General features: G+C 42.0%; 1 protein-coding gene across 1 annotated transcript in view; it reads left to right on the top strand.

Annotated features, from left to right (window-relative positions):
- Positions 1-5,351: 5,351 nt before the first annotated feature.
- Positions 5,352-23,641, top strand: part of Gprin3 (GPRIN family member 3) — a 75,810-nt gene continuing 57,520 nt past the window's right edge. The window contains exon 1 of the mRNA XM_005076053.4: positions 5,352-5,831. The gene's annotated coding sequence lies outside the window, so the exon portion shown is untranslated. The remainder of the gene's footprint in view (positions 5,832-23,641) is intronic.

The raw sequence follows: 23,641 nt of genomic DNA, 5'->3' as shown, positions 1-23,641 counted from the left end.
TTGTTCAAATTCCATGAGTTTGCAAGGTTTCTGCAATCTGTGTTGTTATTGAATTCTAACTTTAAACCATAGTGATCAGATAAGATACATGGAGTTATTCCAATTTTTTTGTACCTGTTGAGGTTTGCTATGTTGCCAAGTATGTGATCAATTTTAGAGAAGGTTCCATGTGGCACTGAGAAGAATGTATATTCTTTGTGTTTGGATGGAATGTTCTATAGATGTCTGTTAATATCAATTGGGTCATAACTTTTGTTACTTACTTTGCTTCTTTGTTAAGTTTCTGTCTGGTAGTCCTGTGGAATGCTGAGAGTGGGATGTTGAAATATCCAACTATATGTGTGTGAGGTTTTATGTGTGATTTGAGCTTTAGAAATGTTACTTTTAAGAATGTAAGTGCCTTTTTATTTGGGACATAGATGTTCAGAATTGAGACTTCATCTTAATGAACTTTTCCTAAAATGAATATGATATGACCTTCATCTATTTTGACTGATTTTAGTTGAAGTCTAATTTGTTAGATATTAGGATTGCTACATCAGCTTGTTTCTTGGGTCCATTTGATTGGAAAATCTTTTCCCAACTATTTACACTGAGGTAACGTCTGTGTTTGAAGTTGAGGTGTAGTTCTTGTATGCAGCAGAATGATGGATTCTGTCTTTGTATCCATTCTGTTATGCTGTGTCTTTTTTTATAGGCAAGTTAAGACCATTGATATTGAGGGATATTAATAACCATTGATTGTTAATTCTTGCTTGTTTTGGATTTGTTGTTGGTGGTGGTGTTTTGTGTGGATCCCTCCCCCCTTTTTTTCTTTTGGTGTTTAGTACAGTGGGAATATCTATTACCTATCCTTTTGTTTGTAAGTGTAGGTAACTTCCTTGGATTGGAGTTTTCCTTCCAGTACTTTCTGTAGGGCTGGATTTGTGGATATTTATTGTGTAAATCTGGTTTTGTCATGAAATATCTAGTTTTCTCCATCTATAGTGATTGAAAGCATTACTGGGTATAGTAATCTGGGCTGGCATCCATGGAAACTTAGCATTTGTAGAACATCTATCTAGGACATTCTGGCTTTCAGAGTTTCTATTGAGAAGTCGGGTGTGATTCTGATAGGTCTGCCTTTATATGTTACTTGCCCTTTTTCCTTTGTTGCTCTTAATATTTTTTTATTGTATAAGTTTGGTGTTTTGATTATTATATGGTGAGGGGATTTTATTTTGTGGTCCAGTCTATTTGGTATTCTCTTAGGCATGTCCTTCTTTAGTTTGGGGAAGTTTTCTTCTATGATTTTGTTGAATATGTTTTCTGTACCCTTGAGCTTTATTTCTTCTCATTCTTCTATTGCTATTATTCTTAGATTTGACATTTTCACAGTGTCCCATATTTCCAGGATATTTTGAGTTAGGGATTTGTTGGACTTAAGATTTTCTTTGATCAATGACTCTATTTCCTGTAGTGAGTCTTCAACACATTAGATTTTCTCTTCCATTGCTTGTATTCTATTGGTTATACTTGCATCTGTAGTTCCTGATCATTTATGCAGCTTTTCTATCTCCAGCATTCCCTTAGACTATGTTTTTTTGTTTCTATTTCAGTTTTCAAGTCTTGAACTATTTGAATTGTTTTCTTCACTTAGTTGGTTGCTTTTTCTTGGCTTTACTTGCTTTTTTTGAGAGATTTGTTTATTTATTGAATTTTTTTGGTATGTCTTTTCCTCCATTTCCTGAATTTTTGTGTTGTTTTCTTCCATTTCTTTAAGGGTTTTTCTCATTTCCTGGTTGATGGTTTCTATCATCTTCATACCATTGTTTTAAGGTCTTTCTCTTTTGCTTCGTCTGCCTTGGGACATTCAGGTCTTTCTGGTATAGAGTTCCTAGATTCTGGTGGTGGCATACTGATCTTTCTGTTGTTGAATGTGTTCTTCTGCTATCATCTTCCTATCCTTTCTTCCAGTTCGTGCAGGTGTGGTCTCTTCCTCTCCTCTTCTCCCCCTGTGGGTGTAGGTGGGCCAAGACTTCAATGTTAGCAACTCTGGATGGTCTGGCCTCTCCTGGTGTTTTCTCACCCAGAGGATGTAGGAGGCCCAAATTGAGATGTGGAAGGTCCACTACAAGTAGAACAGACACAGGAAGCCCCAAAGAGGATAAGGGGGATGTTGGGCCTGAGCAGAACCCACACTCACCTCAAGTGGAGGGCATGGGGGTCAAGACTGCAATGTGGACAGATTCCTGATCTAGATTGTCTTTAACTTTAATCTTCCATGTGCTGCTACTCCTGTGAGCACCCCTTCATTATTCTATATTAATGGCCGGAATGTTTCTTTGAAAGAATAAGAGATCAAAGTAAGCCCATTCCTCTTGTACCTTCACAGACTTCATGAATAATCTAATGACCAAATTCTAGAAAATGACTTGGAAGTAGGACTGATAGGGATTGTCCTTCTGTATATATATTTCTCTTCTTGGTTAACAAACAAAACACTGTTTGGACAATGAGGCAGGAAGATAGGCTGGACTAGGAGACAAGGAGAATTCTGGGAAGGGTAGGCAGAAAGTTCTTGTAAGAACTGGGAAGAAAGGAAGCACCAGATGTTCTCTGGTGAGACAAGACCATGTGGAAATACTTAGAATTATAGAAACGTGTTAATAATTAATACAGAACTAGTCAATGAGAAGCCCTAGTCATTGGCCAACAATTTCATAACTAATAAATGCTTCTTTGTGTTTACTTTGGGGCTCAAGGACGGCAGGACCTGCCAGTCCAAGAGTCTCCTGTAACATAGGACAGTTAATTCTAGAAAATAATATTTTCTTTTATGAAGAAAAACAGGTCTCTTTTCTACTGGGATTCTCTTCTTCTTTTCTTGAGCATGGCTTGTAACATATGGTTTTGGAAGAGATGCAGCCATCTTATACACATGGCAATAATTGTATTCGAAGCCCAGTAACAAGAAGAGTATAGGGACATATAAGGTAGAAAAACTGTGCCCACAGAGACAGAGGAATCCAGAGGGTAGAAACATATCCATGGATTATCTGGCAAACAACATTGATGTCATTATTCGGTGGTAAATTGCACATGTGTCTATGTATTGCAATGTGCATGTTATGCACTATGTGTGTTTACATGTTATATGTGCAAGTGCTTATGTACGTAACGAATGTTTGTTTACATGTTGTGGTTTGTGCGTCCGTGTGTATTGCCAGTACTTCCTGTCAGTACAGCTATAATGAATATAACCAATGAAAAACATGTCATTTAGAAAAAAATGTTTAATATAAATTTCTTACATATTTTATATGTATTGTGACCCCTGCACATCATTTATGACTTTCACTTCAAAAACACATGGTATCAAAAAAAGTATTGGGTTAGATACTGAATTTTAGTGATGGTAAAGACAATAAATAGCTGTGGGACACATAAATTCTGCATCCTCAAAATCACTCCTAAGCTCCTGTCTATAAATGTCTTGAGCATAAGAACATTCAGTAATGCTTATTGTTATTTTGTCTGGTGTTTTGGTTTATCATTAATCTGAAAAGTTTCTCTAATGGAATTGGCATCATACTTGGGGATTAGTTAGAGTTTCCATTGTTGTGAAGAGACACCATGATCATGACAACTCTTACAAATGAAAACATTTAATTAAGGAAGGGCTTGCTCACAGTTTCAGAGGTTCAGTCTACTATCATAATGGCAGGAAACATGGAGATACGCAGGCAGACATGGTGTTAAAGAAGTAGCGGAGAGCACTACGTCTTGTAGGCAACAGGAAGTGAACTGAGACACTGGGCAGTATCCTGAGCACAGGAAACCTCAAAGCCTGCTTCCCACAATGACACACTTCCTCCAACAAGGCCATACCCACTCCCTATGAGATTATGGGGCCCTATTACACACATGGCTTTGGAAGTATTTTTTGTCAGTACTCGTTTGTTGATATCATTTCTTGAATGATTTTCATGTGGGTGCTTAAGTTGAAGGAACTTCCCAACAGTTTGAAACATCAGCACAAGAAAGGTGTAAGTGAAACTTTACAGAAGCTTGGAACTCACTCTGTGCAATTGGAAAGCAGAATAAAGACTCTGTGTAGGCCCTGACCTTAGGGACCTGTGAAGATGTCTTCCTTTGTATTGCAGAAGAGATTTTTCCTATACATTAACTGGGTGTGTATATAATTGAAATAATTACAGGAATAAATAATTACAGTAAGAGATCCCTGTAGAATAAGTAAATACACAAACTATTTATCAATCAAAATACAAAACCACCCAAATTATGCCCCTTAGTCCACATCTTCCTTTTGTTGAACCCACAAAAGACCCAAACAATAATTAGGCTTTGAGAACTGTCACTCATGTGGCCTGCTGTCCTATCTGTCTTGATAGTGTAACCCTCTAGGACTCTGAACTGCCACTTCCATCTGAATAAAGTCATCTTGCTCTGTTCACAAATGAGATCCTACTTTCAATTCTTTGGTTAAGAGGCCAGGAAGCTGGAAAGACCAAACCACACTGTAGCCATTCTTGTAAGAAAGCTATTTCAGGAGTGACCTGGGCCACTACAACCTTTTCATTACCCCCTCCTTCAACCAAAAGGAGACTTGAGAACTGCTTTCCACTTCTTTGCTCAAGAGCTAAGATATAATCTCTGAAAAATCCATCTTAATCCACCCTCAGGAAGTAGCTAAAACCAACATTAAAGAAACATATTTAAATTCCCTGGCCTAATGACTGAGACTGTTCGACCTGACCTGGGATTCTATTCAACACTCAGATCCTTGGACTCCCCTGTAGTCCCCATCCCAACAGGATCCCTGGGTAAACCCTGAGTACTAGCTGAAAGACTACTTCTTTGAGGGTTTGGGACCTCAGCCAGGCTGCTTACTACCCCAATCTCAAGCAAAGTTTCAAAACATGATGCACTAGAAGGAGTAACACCCCCTTAATAAGTAGTTGTGAGAACTATAACTGCACATTTTGCAAACAAATATTCAATTATAGTAGTTCTTGTGGTGTTAACACCATCCACAGGAGCCCACTAGATTGCACACCACCTATTTGGTGCTGCCACCGCAGATCAGAGGGGCTGTGTTCAAAGCCATCAGACTCTTGGAGGGAGGTAAGAGGGGGAGGGACCCGAACGGTTTGCAGTGACGATTAAGATAGCGTCCATTTTACAACACATACTAAACCCCAGAGGTGTGCTTTCTCTCAAATCACTGCCTGTGACTTCATAAGGAGCCACCTACTCCTCTATACCCAAACAGTGGATATAGTGAACTGCTCCAGGGAGTAAGGGCTAGACTTCCTGCTGAGTGCTCTGTCTGGGTCCCCAGCCCTCTTCCTTAATCTCCCTCTTAACTTTCCATCTGTCACTTGTCCCCCTACTGCAGAAGCGCAGCCAGCCAGACTTCAGAGCTCCCCAGGGGCACTAGGCTTCCAGCGCTGGGGCCTGGAGGGCCAGCTGGGGCGGAGCTCGGCTCACGGGGAGGTTGTCGAGCCGCAGCCGAGACTCAGAGGCTGGGGCCTGGCCACGGGGGCGCGCAGGGCCGGCGCGGATCTGCCAGCACGTGAACTCCACCTCCAGGCTGGCTTGGCGCCTAGCGGTGGGGCTGCTGGTCTCCGCCCAGCTCCAGCGCCGCCTCAGCTCTTGGCATAGTAATCTCAGTTCCTGATCGCGCAGAGCTAGCTCCAGGCTGCAGTGGACGGAGGCATGCCCACCAGCATCGGTGTGGCCGAGCCAGGGCTGGGAACACACGTGCGACTGGAAGCCTAGTACCCCGCACAGGCAACGGCCCAGCCAGCGACAGCCCGCCCGAGCAGGTAAGCAACCCGCGGCCGGAAAGGAGCCGCCCCCGTGGCCACCTGGCCCAGTGGCCAGCCTTGGGACTGGAGCTGGCATTTTGCCTTGTGCTGGTGAAGGAGGAATTTGGTCCCACATTTTGTTCTTGGGTTCTTTGCCTGTTGCTCACGTCCCCAGCCCACCCTCAGCCCACCCTGCTTCACAGGAAGAGCCATGTTCCCCGCAGGTGATGCGTTTCTCTGCAAGGTTATTGCTCCCTTAAGCTCTGGCCCAAAGGTAAAAGAGAGAAACCGCTTGCTGCTTCTGACCTGGGAATCCTAATCAGTAGGATATGCACACGGAGAATATGCGAAAAGGGGCGTGTGTGTCTGTGTGTGCATGTGTGTGTTTGGCATTTTGATTATTTTCCTATGATTGTTTTCTGTGAGGTCAAAAACCTACATGCGTGTATGTATATGTATTTATTAATACATTTGCATATGTATTTATTCTTGAGCTAGGAAGAGAGAAAAAGAGACAGTCAGGCTGAGGCTGATAAAGGGAAGTCATTGTTGAGTACGTTCAGTGTCTAGAGGTGAACTTTGGAACCACAGCAAATCAAGGTAGCGACTAGAGGTGATAAACCCTTCTCCGGGTAGATTACAGCAAAGGTCTGAGATGTTCATCCAGTACACAGCAAATCTCCCTGCTTCCCAGACAGATGGAAAAGACAGGCGTGGGCAAGATCTTAAAGAGTGGACAGAAGGGAGCGGAGAGAGGGGAGACTTGGTGCTGGAAAATGACTTGGGGTGGAGGGAAGGCAGATCAGGCTTCAAGGGCTTCTGAAGGGTTGTCAAGAGCGGTCACTGGTTGCATGTGGGCAGTTCAAGGTTAGCATGATATGAGAGCATCTGAGGAGGTGGGGGACAGCAAAAGCCTGGAGTTGGTAGGGAGAAAGAGAGCTTTAGGTACCCCCCACCCCCAGCAACCAACCTTTCCTAAAGGTGTTTGCTTCCTTCCGTTTCCACAACACATTCCGTCAAGATCCAGAGGTCCATGCTTTCATTTTATTTTTTCATGGAATCTGGGTCATGACATGACTGGAAGAAACTGAAGTGTTTACAACACCAGAAAGATTTGGAGAGAGAAAGTGATTAAGGCTTCGTTTCATGAAATATTTACACAGCTCTTGCGTGGGCTTTTGTTTGCTCTCGTTGGTGCTTCTGCATATTTTACCTTGCTGATGTTTTGAGCAGACTTCTCCTGAAAGAGCCTATTTTCCAGTTATAAACTATTCTTTCCTTCCCACTGTGTTCACCCTTGGCCTGTACCAAGCAGCAGTTGTGGGAATAAAGATACATGAGTCAGAGTACAAAGAAGAAAATCTTCTCTATCGCTCACCTCAACTGGCCAGAGTTTATGTAGAGAATGTTCATTGATGAAGAGTAAATAAGAATGTTTATTATTTTTTCCAAGTTAGTGTGGTGTGTGTGTGTGTGGTGTGTGGTGTGGTTTGTGTGTGTGTGTGTGTGTGTGTGTGTGTGTGTGTGTGTCTGTGTGTGTGTTTAATGGGATGGGGGGACTGTATTGATACTAAACAGGAAAACAATAAAGTAACCACCACCACCAGTCTAGACGTTCTATGACTAAAACAGAGCCAGGAACACAAGGAGACACATGGTGGTGAGGTGTCACCTAATCACCAATTACTGGGGGGAACATAGCACAGCACGCCATAGCACACTCCCAGGGTAGAGGGATGAAGGACCAGCTAAGTCAAGTCAACCTCAGTTGATGAGGAAGTGTACTTCCAGCAGGAAATACTAAAATTGGAGTCCCTCAAAGACTTTCCCATCACAATTATTAGTTCCTACAAAATTTTCTTGATTATGCCTGAAATATACTTAAAAGGATGCATTTAGATACAACTGTCCTCCACTGTTGGAGTTCTGTCACAAAATCTGTCCCTTAGAGGGAGGCCATTAAATATCAATCATAGAATCACAAAATGATAGACGAGAAGGGCGCAATTTTCATCACAGCTTGCACTGGGGCAATCTGTGGAGGCTGCTTCCGCCCCTTCTGTACTCACTCACTCCTTCATTCAGCCAGAAAGTCACTTGCTCATTCATGCAGTCAACATGTATTTTATTGAACAAGGCATGGTCCTCGAATATGAAATACAAGAATAAATAAAACACAGTGTGAGCTTACAGCACTTAATGAAGAGACGGATGACAATCGCTAAGGGACTGTGAGAAGGAGCTTCAGTGACCAGGCTGAGGAGGAGAGGAGCACAAGGCGAGTTTCTCAGGCACCAACTATGATGAGAGCTGCTGTCCTGGAGAAGGGATGAAGGAAAGGTCTTAAGGAAGCAGAGGCCCGGGAGGGCAATCCTGTGAGTCCATAGCTAGGAGATGGGGACAGAGAAAGAAGCGGTCTATTGCCAAACTCAGTCCAGAAGGGCTTCTACCTCAGCCTTCAGGAAGCCCTTCTGTTTGGAGACAATGACTCCATTCATAGTGAGGTTGTTCTAGATTGTGTTTACCGACATCTATATCCTCCCAAGATCTACAAATCTTAGTTAGCTTCATTTGCAATTGTCTGCTCAGAGGAGAAAAAGGCCTTTGAGTCAGTCCTGACTTTGTGTGCCCCAGGGTCTATCGTCACTTTGTGTGTTGTGAAAGTAATGGAGGGAGGAGAGATTGAGTTTATAGAAATGAATTTTAGAAATGTGGGAAATCTTTCCTGGCTTCTTTTTAAATTTGTATTTTTTTACTTACTTGTTTGTTTTGACACATGATCTTGCTCTGTAACACAGACTACTCTTAAGCTCACAATCTCCCTGCCCCAGCCTCTCGAGTTTGATGAAAATAGGCGTGCACTACCACACCTAGCTTGGAAATCTTATTTTTATGGTAACAGAATTCAGGGATAAAGGATGGATATTAGTGACTACACAAAGCATTTAAATATCTCAAGAGTCTACATGAGTCAAGTGCAATCAACAAATAACAATTTACTCTGGAAAATGGATCAGAGAAATCCCAAAAGCCACATAGAAGTTTTAGTTAACTTTTAAGTGAGAGAAATAGCTATGTCAATCCCATAGTGATCATCAGTAAGTGACCTTCTGGACCTGAACTTTTCAAACCTCAGACATAAAATGACCATGGAATCAGTTTAGTGAATGTGATCAGCATTGTTATTGCTGAATATACCAAAGATCAAGGTCACATATAAAGGTGGATATAGCCCAGGACACTTTTAAATGATATGTTTGTATGTAGGTATGTAATGATCCATGATGTAATCACGTACCTCCTGCTCCCCATGTCCCAAGACGTTTGGGGGCTACTGCCTTAGGTAATGGAGAGGCTTCCAGTTTCCAAGGTGGAGCAATTGAACTAAGATCCCCATCCAGGCTTTTTTGCACTGTCCTGAGCAACACAGCTGCATCACTGGGAAGATAATGCCCACCTGGGAACTGACCATATGGGTCAACAGAAATTCAGACAATACACCCTCAGTGCAGACTTCATCTGCAAAGCTTCTGCAAGAAGCTGGAGCTTGAGTTAATTTGTGAATGAGGGTTGGATTCAAGTGGGTAGTGAGAAAAGCGTGGTATGTAGACATGTGGAGAATAGATGTTTACTATAGAGAAGCCATCAACACACGAATGAATCATCTCCCAGTTGCCCATTTCCCACTGTCTACTCTCCACGCCTGTGGCACTCTACCTGGCGGCGGCAGCCCTCACGAATGTAGCAAACTCTGGATTCTGCACACTGTTACCAATGACAGTCTTCATGTTGTACCCAAGAACTTTAAACTTGTTCTTCCTTCAGGTCTCCTGCTATCTGTCATTTTCCCTACACCTTTCCATTCCTCCCCACTGCCCCCCCGACAACTGCTGTCTTATTCTCTATTGATGAATATATAGCATTTGATGTTGTTGGTTATTTTTCAGCTAAAATTTATTTTCTTAATACTTCTTCTTTAGACAGCATGAATCTATCCTTTCCTGCCATTGTTTTTCTGTTGCAATCGTTTCCTGGTTGGCCCTAGATTCAGTTGAATATGATAATTGAACTACTGACTATTGACAAGATGTACCAAAGTGTAGCATGACTCATTTCTCAGAACAGAGCTACAATCACTGGAACAGAGAGGGCAGGGGATGGTCACGTGATTGTCAAGTTCAAAAAGCAAACACCCATCATAAGCAGAATCCCAGGCTGGGCACCATCACTAAGCAGCCACAACCCCAAAGGGAAGCACACCATCGGCCTTATTGTCTTTCCTTTTGTTTTGTGTTATGAATGTCATCTTAGATTAATGTTTAAATAGGTTTGTGTGAAATTCTTGGGTCGGCAAGATGGCTCAGTGAATAAAGGCACTTGATACTGAGCCTAGTGACCTGTTCTATTCCCACATACTGGAAGGAGAGAACCTCAAGGGAGTGCACGTACCAGGTATAAACTCAAAGGAGGAAGGAAGGAAGGGTGATAAAAATTAAATTTTAGGTGGGAGGTTGTGTCACATCCCTTTAATCCCAGCACTCGGGAGGCAGAGGCAAGCAGATCTCTGAATTCGAGGTCAGCCTGGTCTACAGAGCAAGTTCCAGGACAGGCTCCAAAACTACACAGAGAAACCCTACCTTGAAAAATCATGAATGAATAAATAAATAAACAAATAAATATTTTAAAAAGGCAGTTAGCACCTACCTGTTCTGCTGTGGGTGACCTAATGGTTATTGTGAGGAGAAAATGTCACAGGAGAAAGTTTTTTGTGTCCCCGAAAACTCTTTGCCTTTCTGGCATCTCTTGCTGTCTCTGCTCTGGAATAACGCCACCTTGTGCTATTGGCCCCTTCTGAATGAAGCTATGCCTTTACTCAGAGCCACCGAAAGAGGTCATAAAGATTGAGCAGCCTGAATTCGTTGATTTGGAGTCAAAATCTGAGCATTTTGGGGGTTTCTGACTCCATCCTCCTTTCCTGTAGTGGGGTGTTCAGATCAGTAGTAGTCTGCCAGCTCAGCATTTTATTCAGGATTGACACCTTGAAATCTGTAAGTTTTTTAAAGGTTCCCCAAAGGTTCTTATAGGCATATTTTGGACCATTATATAGTTACAGCAGAGTCCCTGTGAGTCTACATTAGGTTAGAGCCTAGTTACAGGGCCAGGGGGTGGTGGTGGTAGTGATGGTGTGTGTTATCAGAGTCTCCTCCTTGGAGGGAGGAGAAGAGCCTAACTATGTAGTCTTTCCTCCCAAATCTAGGCTTAGTGAAATATGCCTTTGTGAATCACAAGATAACGAGGAAGATCAACAACAACAAAAATCTCTGTGTTTTATTCAGTATCTCTCTCTCTTCCCAGCCAGAAGGCATCAAGAAAATCTGGAAGCCATGCCCAGTTTGGCAGCATGGAGAATTTGTATAGTGTGCTCACTCAGAGCAGTATATGGGCAGAGCTAGTTACACTTCAGACCCTCTCTGTCCCTCTAGTCCAAGGAGTTCGTAAAATTGTGGAGATCAGCTAGATGGTGTTGAGCACACCAGGTTCCATTCGGAATGTTTAATTCCTGGATCCTAAAGCAGAAGCATACCTCTCTTGCTACTGCTAAGAAGTTTTCTGTAGTTAGAATTCACTTTCAGAACCAAGAAATCCTTTCAAAAGAAAGCAGCATCTCTAGGGCCTCCGTAGTGTTGCTAATGAGTGGTAGCTATCACAGATCCAAGCCTCCTTCAAAACTCACATTTGCATATAGCAATTTTCTGAAGAAAAGGAAAGATTCAGAGAAGATATTTTTTAACCCGAATTGCAAACAAACCGTCAAAGTGGGAGATTTACTTTGGGAAGAATAGGATGTTGATAGATTCTTGATTAATTTTCAGGACTATCGATTATAAATAGCCTAAATGTTAAGTACACATATCATTTCCATGGGAAGTTCCTTATAATATATGCAAATTTGCTTAAATGTAACCCTTCAGGAAGTAGAGTGCTAGTGTTAACTCCATTTTCCCATTTTCTGAGTAATCGGAGCATCCTTATTTCAGCACTTGGGGACCATTGATTTCTGAAATGTAATCGGCTCTGCCCAACCACTCCCCTTAGCGAGTACAACTATACAAATTCTCCACATTGCAGAATTTGGCATTGCTTCCAGATTTTCATTCTGAATAGTGGCTCTGTAGCAGAGAGATACTGAATAACTGAGACTTCTTATTGTTCACATCCTGTGTTAGCCTGTGTGTGATAAGAGTGTGCTTTCCCATGATAAGGATTTGTAAATTGTTCAAAAATGCAAGTGCCATTCATTGTGAGCTCCATTTTGTTCAAATTTGGTCTTTGTCTTTGCTGTATGGCATCTAGAAATAAATGCTCATCTCTTTTAAGCCTGTTTCTCAATGTGCTCAGTCAGGTTGAAGCTCTGCTATTTCCACAAACTCTTCTTGCTTCTTGAGCACTGCCTATGAAATTGTTGAATATATACCATGAACATTTTGATGTGTGCTTAGTATATCATTATTTAAGAATGCCCTTTTTAAAAATGCTTCTACAAATTATTTCTGTTTAAAAATGAAAATTAAAATGAAGTAAATAGAGTTTTAAGTGGAGGTTGGTTTTATTTTCATGTTGAACATTTTCTGAATGCAGTCAGAGAGCAGAAACATGTCAGTTAGGGGGTAGAGACTAAGCTCTAAGTAGGGGGATAAAACAACTTTACGATCCTTACCACCTTGGCATGATTTCTTGCCTTTCTGTTGATTCTCGGAACAGATGAAAGGATCTCAGAGATCTTCACTGCATGGGCCTCAGGTTTGTGACACAGGTGCCAGCTTAGAAACTGAAACCCATCAGTCTGCAGGCCAGCAAAAACATCTTAGCCTGCAGGTATTTGCTTTTTGCTAGGTCAACATTCAAGATGGGATCTGTTAGAAAAACATGAAATACTGGCCCCGTGTTGTCTGGGTTGGCACACAAAACAGCTGCATGTGCTACCGGCAGTGAGTTTCTTACAGTCTCCATGTCCCCCTGCTGCCCCTCCGACCTTGAGGTTTCCTGCAAGCCTCTTGTACTCAACCCTTCCACTTTATTCTGAAATGCACTTAGGACTCAGAGTCTTGGAACTCCGCACCAGGTGTCCCAAAGGTACCATGGGACTCCAAAATTCCATGTCTCAGCTAACTCCCATAAGATAGTGCTCCATCTTCAAAATTATGTAGATTAACCGGGCAGTAGTGGCGCACGCCTTTAATCCCAGCACTCGGGAAGCAGAGGCAGATGGATCTCTGTGAGTTCGAGGCCAGGCTGGACCAACAGCCTCCAAAACAATACAGAGAAACCCTGCCTTGTAAAACAAACAAAAAAATATGTAGATTATATAAAATCCTAATGAGTGTAAATTGAGTTGACCTAGTCTGTTAGTAAGAGTAGAGGAGCCTTATTTTTTATTTGGTTAGTCACTTGCTTGATTTTAAGTGTCTTGAAATTGAAATTGTTATCAGGTTTTTTTCCTCTGAAAGAGCCATGGCTAAGATTTTTATCTTGAATTGCTTTACATAATTTTAAATGCATCGTATGTTTACATACAGCATCATATGTTTATATGCCATATTTGCATAGCATTTCTGAAAGCTCAGAGAAAATTCTAGTCTTTGGTGTAGGGGTTCTTGAGTAGCCTTCCAAGAGTTGCATGGATGTGGATCCCAGTTCCTGGCTGGGTCTTGTGAGCTGAGATATGTTCTCTAAAATGACAGTTGGCTGTGCATACAGCCCTTCTCTGAAGCTAATCACTAATGCAGTTGCCACAGGACCCCAGAATCCTGCTGTTGATATGGATAGAGTTGAGGTGACTTTGTCAGTATTAATGAATTTGTGTAGCAAATAAAGACAGATGCCCCCTTTGCTTAGTTTGTTTGTTTGTTTTTTGTTTTTGTTTTTGTTTTTAAGGCAAGATTTCCTGTATCCCAGTCTGGTCTCTAACTGACTGTATGGTTGGAGATGACCTTGACCTTCTGATCCTCCTGCCCCTAGAATGTTGATACTTGTACTACCCAGACCAGATCTTTAGTGGTGATGGGAATGAATCAAATCCAGGACTTTGCTCTCCTCAGTCACTCTGCTGACTAAAATGCACCGCTGTGAGACAACAGGATGCTAATCTCAGGCCTTTCGTTCGGTAGCTAAGAGCTGCCTCAGTAGCTCTGAAGACTCTCATCCTTTCTCAGCCTTCTTTCCTTGTGAACACTTCACAACCCTCCCCCCATGTCAGACCTCCTACCTTACTTCTAAAAACACCCCCTCGTCTAATTATTAATCCTAAAAGTGTCGGTGCTTCGGCAGCCTCATTCCAAGAAGACAGTGCTGAGAATAGAATCATTTGAAGGGAACAGAGGACACGGTACTGCATCTACTTTCTGGAGAAGTAGCATTTCCTTGTGCCATAAGAAGTGGGGAACTGTAGGTGCCATGCCCTCTGAGTTGTCCTGATAGCACATAGGCTATTGATCAATAAAATTCTTCAGAGAAGTTTTTTTCTCTTAGTAAAAGTAATATAGGTTTAATATTTTTGTTAAGAACCTGATCTCTAGATCTCCAACTGATTTTTTATTTGAAACTACAATGATGGCTGAATAAATGACTACCCCTCTGGGTTTTGTGGCTTCTGAGTCCTGGGCCTCCTGGATATAATAATGTAAGCCAGGATGAACTAGGGATATATCACCTACTTCAGTTTTATAAAGATTTATTCTGGAGCTGGATTTATTCTGGAGCTGGCTTTTTAAAATGTGGCTGGGGAAGGCCCTGCTTGGGGGAAGTGCACTTCATTGGTCATTAGTCAAAGCGTGCTGAGCCTGTGCTACGTGCTAGGGATCCAGAGTTGAAGGAAGTAGTCCAAGCGTTTAAATAATCCCCAGACTCCTGGAATACTGCTATCAGTAACTGTGATTCATCAGGATTGCAATGTGCCATTTTCCAGGCCAGGATCTCAGGAATTCCCCCTAGTAACCTGACGACAAGCATCCACCATCTGTCCCCTGCATCTCCTCCTTCATGTAGGTACCAGCAATTAAGCATAGCTTCTGTGCGTCTTCCTAGTTTCACTGCATGCTTGCGTCACCCATGTCCCTTTCTTCCCTGGTAGGCCAACCTGAAAACCAGAAGTAATCCTCAATCTAGTCTTAAAGTGCTTCAGAAAATTAAACCTCTGACACGTGTGTCTTCAGTCTGTAACTGTTAAAAGCAAGAAACAGGTCAAAATGAGAGCAATGAGGCAGACAGAAGAAAAACCTTCCAGTTTCTGTTGGTGGCTAGTGTTAGCACAGGAAATCTCTTCAGTGTGAGTTTGTCACAGCCTCGGTGAAACTTCAAGAAAATTGCCGCAAATGAGGTAAGCAAGAGGGACATTATTACAGAAATTATCAAGATAATATAACAGGGGTTAGAAAAGGTTGCTTGAATTGTAGGTGATACTCCAGCAAATCTTCAGGGTTTAGTGGCCATTGGTTTGGAGAGTTACTTAGACTTGGGGACAATCTCTACCCTAGAGCCACATTATTGGGCTCCCATTTCAGAACACTGGAAATATCCAGCTCTATCCTTAACTGCTCTTTAAAATGCCTCAGACCCTCGTGTATCGCTTCCCCCCAGTCCTCCCCCCCCCACTGCCCCAACTTGGTGATGCCCATCACTCTTCTGTGGGTCTCCTCTCCTCTGGATTCAGGAAGTTTCCTAAGGCAATTGTTCCCATTCCTGTTTCTATTGCAAACTGAGAGGGAGGTGTCCTTCCTTACCTTATTACCCAAAAGGCAAAAGAGGAGGCTAAAGGACAGGGTGCCACTTGTGTAGTGATAGAGCAACCCTATCTGGGGGGCAGGTGTGTGTGTGTGTGTGTGTGTGTGTGTGTGTGTGTGTGTGTGTGTGTGTGTGAGTGAGTGAGGAAGGACCGGGAGCTGAGAGGAACCTTGGAGGCACTCAGTAAAGTTGGCTCCAAGCAGTAGGAGAACTCTATTACAGTTTATCAATCTACTTTTTAAAAAATTGACGACATAGATTGCAACCCATACACCTCTCAAAACGTTCTTCCAGGTTCCCTGTCAGCCTCATTCTGCTGAACCCATTTCTCACGAAAGCTGGAAGGTTGTATTGTTATTCCCCCATTTTAAAAATGAGGAAGCAGGATCTATAAACTACACTGGAGGGAGAGGAGCACTATGCACTCGGAGTCACCCAGCCACAAAGCTAGCTTCCCAATGCCCTTGCTGTGCTGTCCTTCAGAAGTTATCAATAGGAAGAATTAACCAGTATTTTATGGAGAAATTTCTTCCAACTTGGATTTCATTTCATGGTACTTTAAAAATAAACAGGAAAACTTCTGAAATAGTCATAAGACATATTTTGTAATAAATGGGTAAGTTCCAGGACAAACCTTTTAAGTCTGTAAATCATTGTATAGGCAATAAAACCAGCAAACATGACTTTATCAGAATATCCAGGTAACACATATGTTCAGCAAACAGCATTTCTTTGTTTCTCAAAAGCAAAATCAAGTGCATTCTCTAAAGTCACGTGCACAGGCAGTCCACACACGTGCACAAGCACATGAACACTCACGTGCACAGCAAGGAAAAGCCAGGCCTGTGTTTTGTTGAACTCGCTGTGGACTTTGGACCTAGGAACTATTTATAGAATTGTGCTTCCGAGATTGATCTTTTAATCTTAGAGGTTCATTACTCAGAAATGTTAAGCAATGCCTTATGATAGCTTGTAGCTAAGAATTCTACGTGAAAATTGAAAACTGAAAAATGGAAAATGTATGCACAGGAGACTGGAAATACTCTTTAAGCTCTAATGCCAGGCAAATACTAAGGTCTTCGTTTTTTGCTGTTCTTTGTGGCACACGCTATCGGACCAGGGCCTCCTACATGCAGTGAGCTACTTCACTACCTCCAAGCTATGGTTGTCAGACAGTAGTAGATTTGAAATACATCTATCTCTGTCAACTTTGAAGATGAAAATGAACTATTCTTAAAAGTCATTGACATTTTCTCAGAAAGTGAAACATTAAAGTAATTCTCCTCAGGGCTGGTATGGTCCTGCCCCTGGCCCTCTGGAAGTCTTTTGCGGCCATTATCATGTCAAATGTCTCTGTTGCTGGAGGTGGTGGCAGAGAACTGTGCTCTGCTGTGTCTGGAGACTTCCAGAGTAGCGTATGAAGTGAACTTAGGTAGTCATGGGTTTATGTCTAAGTTTAACTGTTACGAAAGTATCAGTGTGTCTTTTAAAAGCATGTGGCTGACATCCCAAACCTGTGAGATCAAGGGTAATAGTCCTTATGTAGAGGCTGATCATTTTCTAAATAGGTCAGCAGTGAAAATCTACTTAATGAAAATAGTCACTGAAAGTTAATTTAGATGAGTAGTATGTAAGAGAAGACCGATGTAAGTTGGATGGAAATGTGCACGTAGCATGGGAGGCCATACTGTGGGCCCCAGAACCTTGTGTTCACTCATTTCCTGCTTGGATGTCAGCTCCAATGCCTGCTCCTTTTCCCCCAGGCCTTCAAGGTTTATTCTTTAGCTGTGCTCCCTGTTCATGGAGTTAAGGTGTCCTTGACACTTTTTCCAACATATATCCTTCTTATCTGTACCCTTCTGCTCACCAGCAAGTTTGCTTTCATTCACTTATACGTGGATTTTTCAGGAGACACCCTATGGACTGTTCATGCTCTATGCCAGTGGTTCTCAAACTGTGGGTCATGAGACCTTTGGGGGCATTGAATGATCCTTCACCAGAGTCACCTAAGGCCAACAGTATGTAAACACAGATTTTTTTTTTACAGTACATTTCATAATAGGAGCAAAATTAGAGTTATGAAGTAGCAATGGAAATAATTTTACAGCTGGGGGTCACTGCAACATGAAGAATTGTATTAACGGGTCACAGCCTTAGGAAGCTTGAGGACCATTTTGCTTGAGGTAGTGTAAATACGTAGGAAAACTGCAGAACTCCGTGCCTCTGTCTGCAGGGTTCTGGGAGTGTGAACATCTGCCATTTATACTGAAGACAAAGCCCTTGAAAGCCCTGGACCTCTGCCATAATCTTTTCTTTGTCCTTCCTGGACGCTTAGCGATCTTCAGTAGGAAGTTCCTTCATTGATAACACGCACCGTAGAGACTCATATGGCAAACCTCAAGGTGTGTTCTAAAGGGTGGTATTATGAGCATGGACAAAGGAGCTCTATTTTCACAGCTAGACACAGAGACTCTGAAGCCACGTTAGATATAGTAGGAGAAACAGGTACTGATTTGGGGGTATAAGGTAATTGGCTTTTGTTCACTTGGAGATTTTTGCAAGGTTGAGACACGTGGAAATATAGTGCGTCAATTTCTTGGAATTTAAAAAAACACAGCTACATAGAGATGGGAACTAGATTTCTTAGTACTTCATTGCTTCTTTTCACATAAATTATCCCCAACTAAATGGTTAAGGTGTAACTATTATTAGGGCTGTTTTTCCTTGGGAATTTGCCCTCGGGGAACATCTCTGAATGTTCAAATGCTCCTGAGCTCAGTGAACATACAATTGCTCCGGCATCTGTGTAGTGTCACATCTGCTTTACTCTGGCTGGCAATTCCTGTGATTTGAATTGGTGAAGAGGAAATCGCTGTGGTTTCCTGTCGGAGTTTCTGTGCAATAGTGAGAAGAGCAGGAGAGGACACATGCCCTTGTGGTTGCCTGCTCGCACACGGCTGCTCTTTTCTTTTTTGTGAACAACAGGAAGCCAAAATTTGTACTTAAATGATTTCAACTAATGTTCAGTAAGGACTAATTTGTATACCAGTGGGGAGAGTGTAAGATGAAAAGAAGATCCCTGCCTTTAATGGGCAAAATTGTAAAAAAGAAAGTAAAATATCTAGAATTTAGACAAAGGAAGAGGAAGCAGGAGAAGTTATCTGTGGTTACTGGAAGCACATTGTGATAAACCTGATTAATAGGAATTGTTTGCAAGTTTTTAGTGGTATGTTTTATTATGAGTAAACATATCTCTGCAAGTAGGGTAGTATTAGGGCATGCTTTAAAGGAATAACTAGTGAACTCTGGTAGTTTGGGTGGTGATTGGTAAGGTGTTTGATTATTTTTGAGACAGGGTCTGACCTTCAACTTACTTTGTAGCCCAGGCAGTGTAGAACTCAAGGCAATTCCCCTGTCTCAGCCTCCGGAGTGCGATGGATAGATTTTCAGTCTAGTTATTAAACCAAAGTGCAAATTATTTTGGCAGTTTTTCTGTTCTCTTAGGTCTAAAAAGGTGAAGTTTTCAAATTTTATGCTTAGGATGGTGAAGGTTCAAAGGGAAGGGGCTGAAAAACCCTGACAGCAAGTACAAGCAAGGACATAAAAACATGAATCATCAGGTCATGCTCTTATTTTGCTAGTGGGTGTCTGAGGTCCTGGGACTGCAGTGGCTCCTAGATCTCTATATGGTTTTGAAGATCCATCGAAGCTAAATCAGCGTTAGGGTGAAATGAGTTAAATCATTAACTGAGCCGCTATCATGGCTTAGCACCATAGAATAAGCACAATACTGGCTGTTCTCTCCCCTGCTTGCACAGGTGACTGTCCTGTGGCTCCCTATTGCTGCTCAGAGTTTTTAAAACAGTTTAATATTATGTGTCATTAGCCTGGACAAAGACCAGATCCCACATTTGAACATGGTTTCTATTCAATGTGTATTGAATATCAGTGAAGTAAAAAAAAAAAAATTAAAATGGCAGTCCACCAAGGATTATCTACTCTCCTGATTGTCATAATGGTTATACCTTGAACATTTGTCAGAATGCATAAACATGTATCCCATAAAAAGAGTAGATATAACTGTATTGAATTGTTTTCATTATTAAAGCAATAAAATCCTACTTAGAATTGTGACCCAGAGTAAAGTAGCCTGTGAATACTATATACATCTGTGGAAATGTGTGTCACCTGGAGAAAATGCTTATCCCGATTCTGTGAAAATGGACCTTAGATTTGAGCTAACAGCTCCACCGCCTAAGATAATGCCATGTTGCCACTGTGTTGAGCACGTATGTGAGTATCATGTGCAGTGAATATATCCTCTGCTGTCTGTGTGACTGGGCCATGTCTGGTGTCCACACTCACATTCAGACTGGGGAATGATGCCTTCCCATTTTTCTGACTCCTGGAAGGTGCCCTGCTTCCTGTTGAGCTACTTAAGAGTCCACATAAGACTAGGGCTTCTAACCTAGCCCAAAAGAAAGACACATGCCTCAGCAACTGTCAGCCAATCAGATTATAGCAAATCCTGTAATCAAGGTTGCCTCCCTGCACTGAGGTGAGAGAGGGATACCAGGAGAGGATTGTGTCACAAAGACTGGCATTTTCCCAGATATTTACATTTCAGTAATTCTAACCTCTTTGAAAAAAATGATTTTTCCCTGCCATTCTCACCAGTTTTTCCCGCACACATTGCCACTCTCTGTATATGGTTGATATACCAGTGCTTTGGGATAGATAGAAGGGAAGGAGGGAGGGAGGGTGGGAGGGTGGGAGGGAGGCAGGGACCATGGGTATGGTCAAGGTAAGCAACACCTGTGACAGAGGCGGAGCTGAAGAGGACAGGTAAACTGCTGCCACATTTTAAAATGGGAAGGATTCTCACTGACTGCAGTCCAGGCAGATTGCTGGAAGCAATGTTTTAAAGCAGTGTTGGAAGTACCGTGAACAACCGGAGCTTTGTCACCATTAGGAGTCACTGAAGGGTTTTTGAGCTCAGACTAATGGGATCAGACAGGTTTCAACAGGATGCCATTTGACACAGTGCGACTGTGAGATACCCAAACCTCATGCTTGGCTAGAAATCAGTTGCCACTGTGCTATTCTACCTGGAGAGGAGGAGGGGAGAGCTGGGACAGTGCTCTTAATTTGACTGCTACACTACAGCACAGCACAGTGTCAGAAGCTGTAGCTATCAGTGATGTCACTATGAATATCTAAGGGGGACCGGAGAGAGTGCTGTGTGGCAGAGAGCTATGCAAGGATGGTTGAGCCTCAGCTGTTACTGTCAGCAACAAAGTTTCTGGCACAGATGAGACAGGAATTGGTGACTTCGTGACTAGAGGCAGGAAGGGTGCCAAAAACACCAAATGACAGAGAAAGCATTGGTGTTATTGACACAAATGGAGATGCCAAGAACGAGAGTCTCTTTAGGTAGAATAGCACTAAATCCAGCGGTAGATGCACAGCACTCAGCTTAGCTGTCCAGCTGCAGAGGGAGAGCTGTGATTCCCAAGGTCAGGAGGCAGAAGTCTAATGAAGGCAATTCAGAGTCGGAGAAGGGGAAGTTGAAGTCAAAGCCACCAAGAGGCCATCTGCCAGTGAGATGGAGTATCAGGCAGAAGTGACAGTGGCAAAACCATACCAGACAGCATTGCAATTACAATTGGGCTCGCTGTGGAAAGGAAATACGATACAGCACCAAGCAGTCTCACCCATAGTAGGCATAAAAGTAGGAGCAGTTACTAGACTGTCATTGAAAAGTCAAACTCATCTTCCCCAGTCTTCAGGAACTTTGAAAACTGTAACCCAGATGTTATGAAGGTTGTTTGTGAGGCTGCTTTTTTTCTTAAAAAAAAAGTAATAGAAAAATCACAGGCTAAATGTCTTGCATAATAACATCTCCTGACCTTTAAGGGGTAAAATGATGGAGTTTGCTCCAGTTTAGGAGAGCTGTGTAGTCCTGACAGAGCATATTGTTTTCCAGTAGCTCTCCTGAGAATGCTCTGTTTGCAAAAACAAATTTCTCTCAAGCAGGCTGAAGAGCAACTCACATGTCAGCTTCTCTCCTCTCCCGTGTAGTGTGTGTCAAAGGCTTGGTTGCAGTCCTGACAGAGGCAGGCATATGGATTTATGGAAATCATTAGCTAAGAGAAAAACTAAAAAGACTGTTGATGGTATGAACACACCCGCAATTTCCTATGCATGAGTCGGACCCAAGAGCACCATCCAGTCTGTTTGCATTGCTCTGGCCCAAGAGGCTAAGTATCTCTACTGTGATGCAAACCAAAGTTAGCTTGCTTTGCTGAGAAATGATTCAAAACGCATCTCTTTTCCAGGATCATCAATATTTCCTCTCTCTCAAATCAGCTGTTTAAAAAATGTACACTAAGAAATCATAGCGAGAAAGAAGAAAAGACTTCAGACATCTGCAGTTCCCCAGGAGAAACCACTGCAAGGAGCAGGGTTCTGTGATCTTTATCTCCCCCATAATACATCATGGCACAAATAAAGTAATTCATCAGAAAGTCTGGGCATTCCCAGGGCCAGGAAGATGGCTCAGTTGGAAAAGTACTTGATATGCAAGCATGAAAACCTGAATTGGTATCCCAAGCACTCTTGTCTAAAGCCAACACAACAATGCACATATGAAATACCAGCAATGAGAGACAAGAGGATCCCTGGGTCTTCCTAGCCAACTAGTAAACTGTATGATCAGTGAGAGACCCTGCCTCAAAAAATAAAAGCTGGAGAGCAAGAGTAAGACACAATATCTACTTTTATCCTACACATGAGCATACACACACACATACACAGACATATACATACCCATATGTATACACATGTATATACACATGTAAATACATTAATACATATATACACATGCAATGCATATAATGCCATATGTACACACATACATACATACACATATATTCATGCATGCAACACATACATGTACACACATGTTTGTATACGCATACATGCAAGCACACAACACACTTATATGTGCACACACTTATATGTATACATGTACACATACTTATGTGCATACACAAATATTACACAAACATGTACACATACTCATGTGCACACTTGCAAACACATACATGCACACTCACATACACATGTATATATACTCAAATATGCATGCATATACATGTGCACACACATACATGCATGTGCATATATGTACATACATATACATACTCATGTACACATAAGGAAATCCCATATATATACACACACATATATATATACACATGTTTACACACACATACATAGATAGATGATAGATAGATAGATAGATAGATAGATAGATAGATAGATAGATAGATCCACACATAGAGAAAATACAATACTGAGCATTTCCAGTAAAATTTTATTTGGAAAAAATGAACACTCTCAAGAAAATTGGTGCAAACTTCTGTCCCTGATGCTGACACTCGAGCCAACACATGAGTGCCTTCGCTCACCTTCATCTCCTGCTCCCTCTGCATCTAGCTGGCAATTCCAGATTCAGATTCTGCCCTTCTTCCTCCCAGCATTCTCCTCTTCTGGCTCTCCTGCCTGACCTTATTCTGTTCTTCTACTGGCCAGTCAGTTTCTTTGTTAAACCAATCACAGTGACATATATTCACACACTGTTAGAGGAATTTTCCACAGCACACTGGTGATTAGAACACTTGCTTGTGCATCCCTATAGAACTTCCTTTTATATGTGCAATCGAAGGGTTACCTTTATTTGCCATATATCCCCTACAATGTTCCAGCAGGATACGAGCATTCAGATTTTGCATGCCTTAATTTAACTATGTAGCACTTACAGAATGTATGCCCTGTACAAGTGGAAGCCTCAATACATACTTACTGAATTTATTTCTATTTTCTATTGAGTTAGGTATTGAATTCCTCAAAATTCTGAGACTAGACTAGCATATTTACAGAAATAAGTTGTTTTCTCAGTATTTTGGTAGAGATGTTTCTAAATTTTTACATCATTTGACAGTGGGTTGTTATTTTTAAATGCTTTGGTATGTTTATTGCAATAA

This window comes from Mesocricetus auratus, unplaced genomic scaffold (genome assembly GCF_017639785.1).
Source record: "Mesocricetus auratus isolate SY011 unplaced genomic scaffold, BCM_Maur_2.0 Super-Scaffold_100676, whole genome shotgun sequence".
In the NCBI taxonomy this organism is placed as follows: Eukaryota; Metazoa; Chordata; class Mammalia; order Rodentia; family Cricetidae; genus Mesocricetus; species Mesocricetus auratus.
This window is presented reverse-complemented; position numbering and strand designations above follow the sequence as displayed.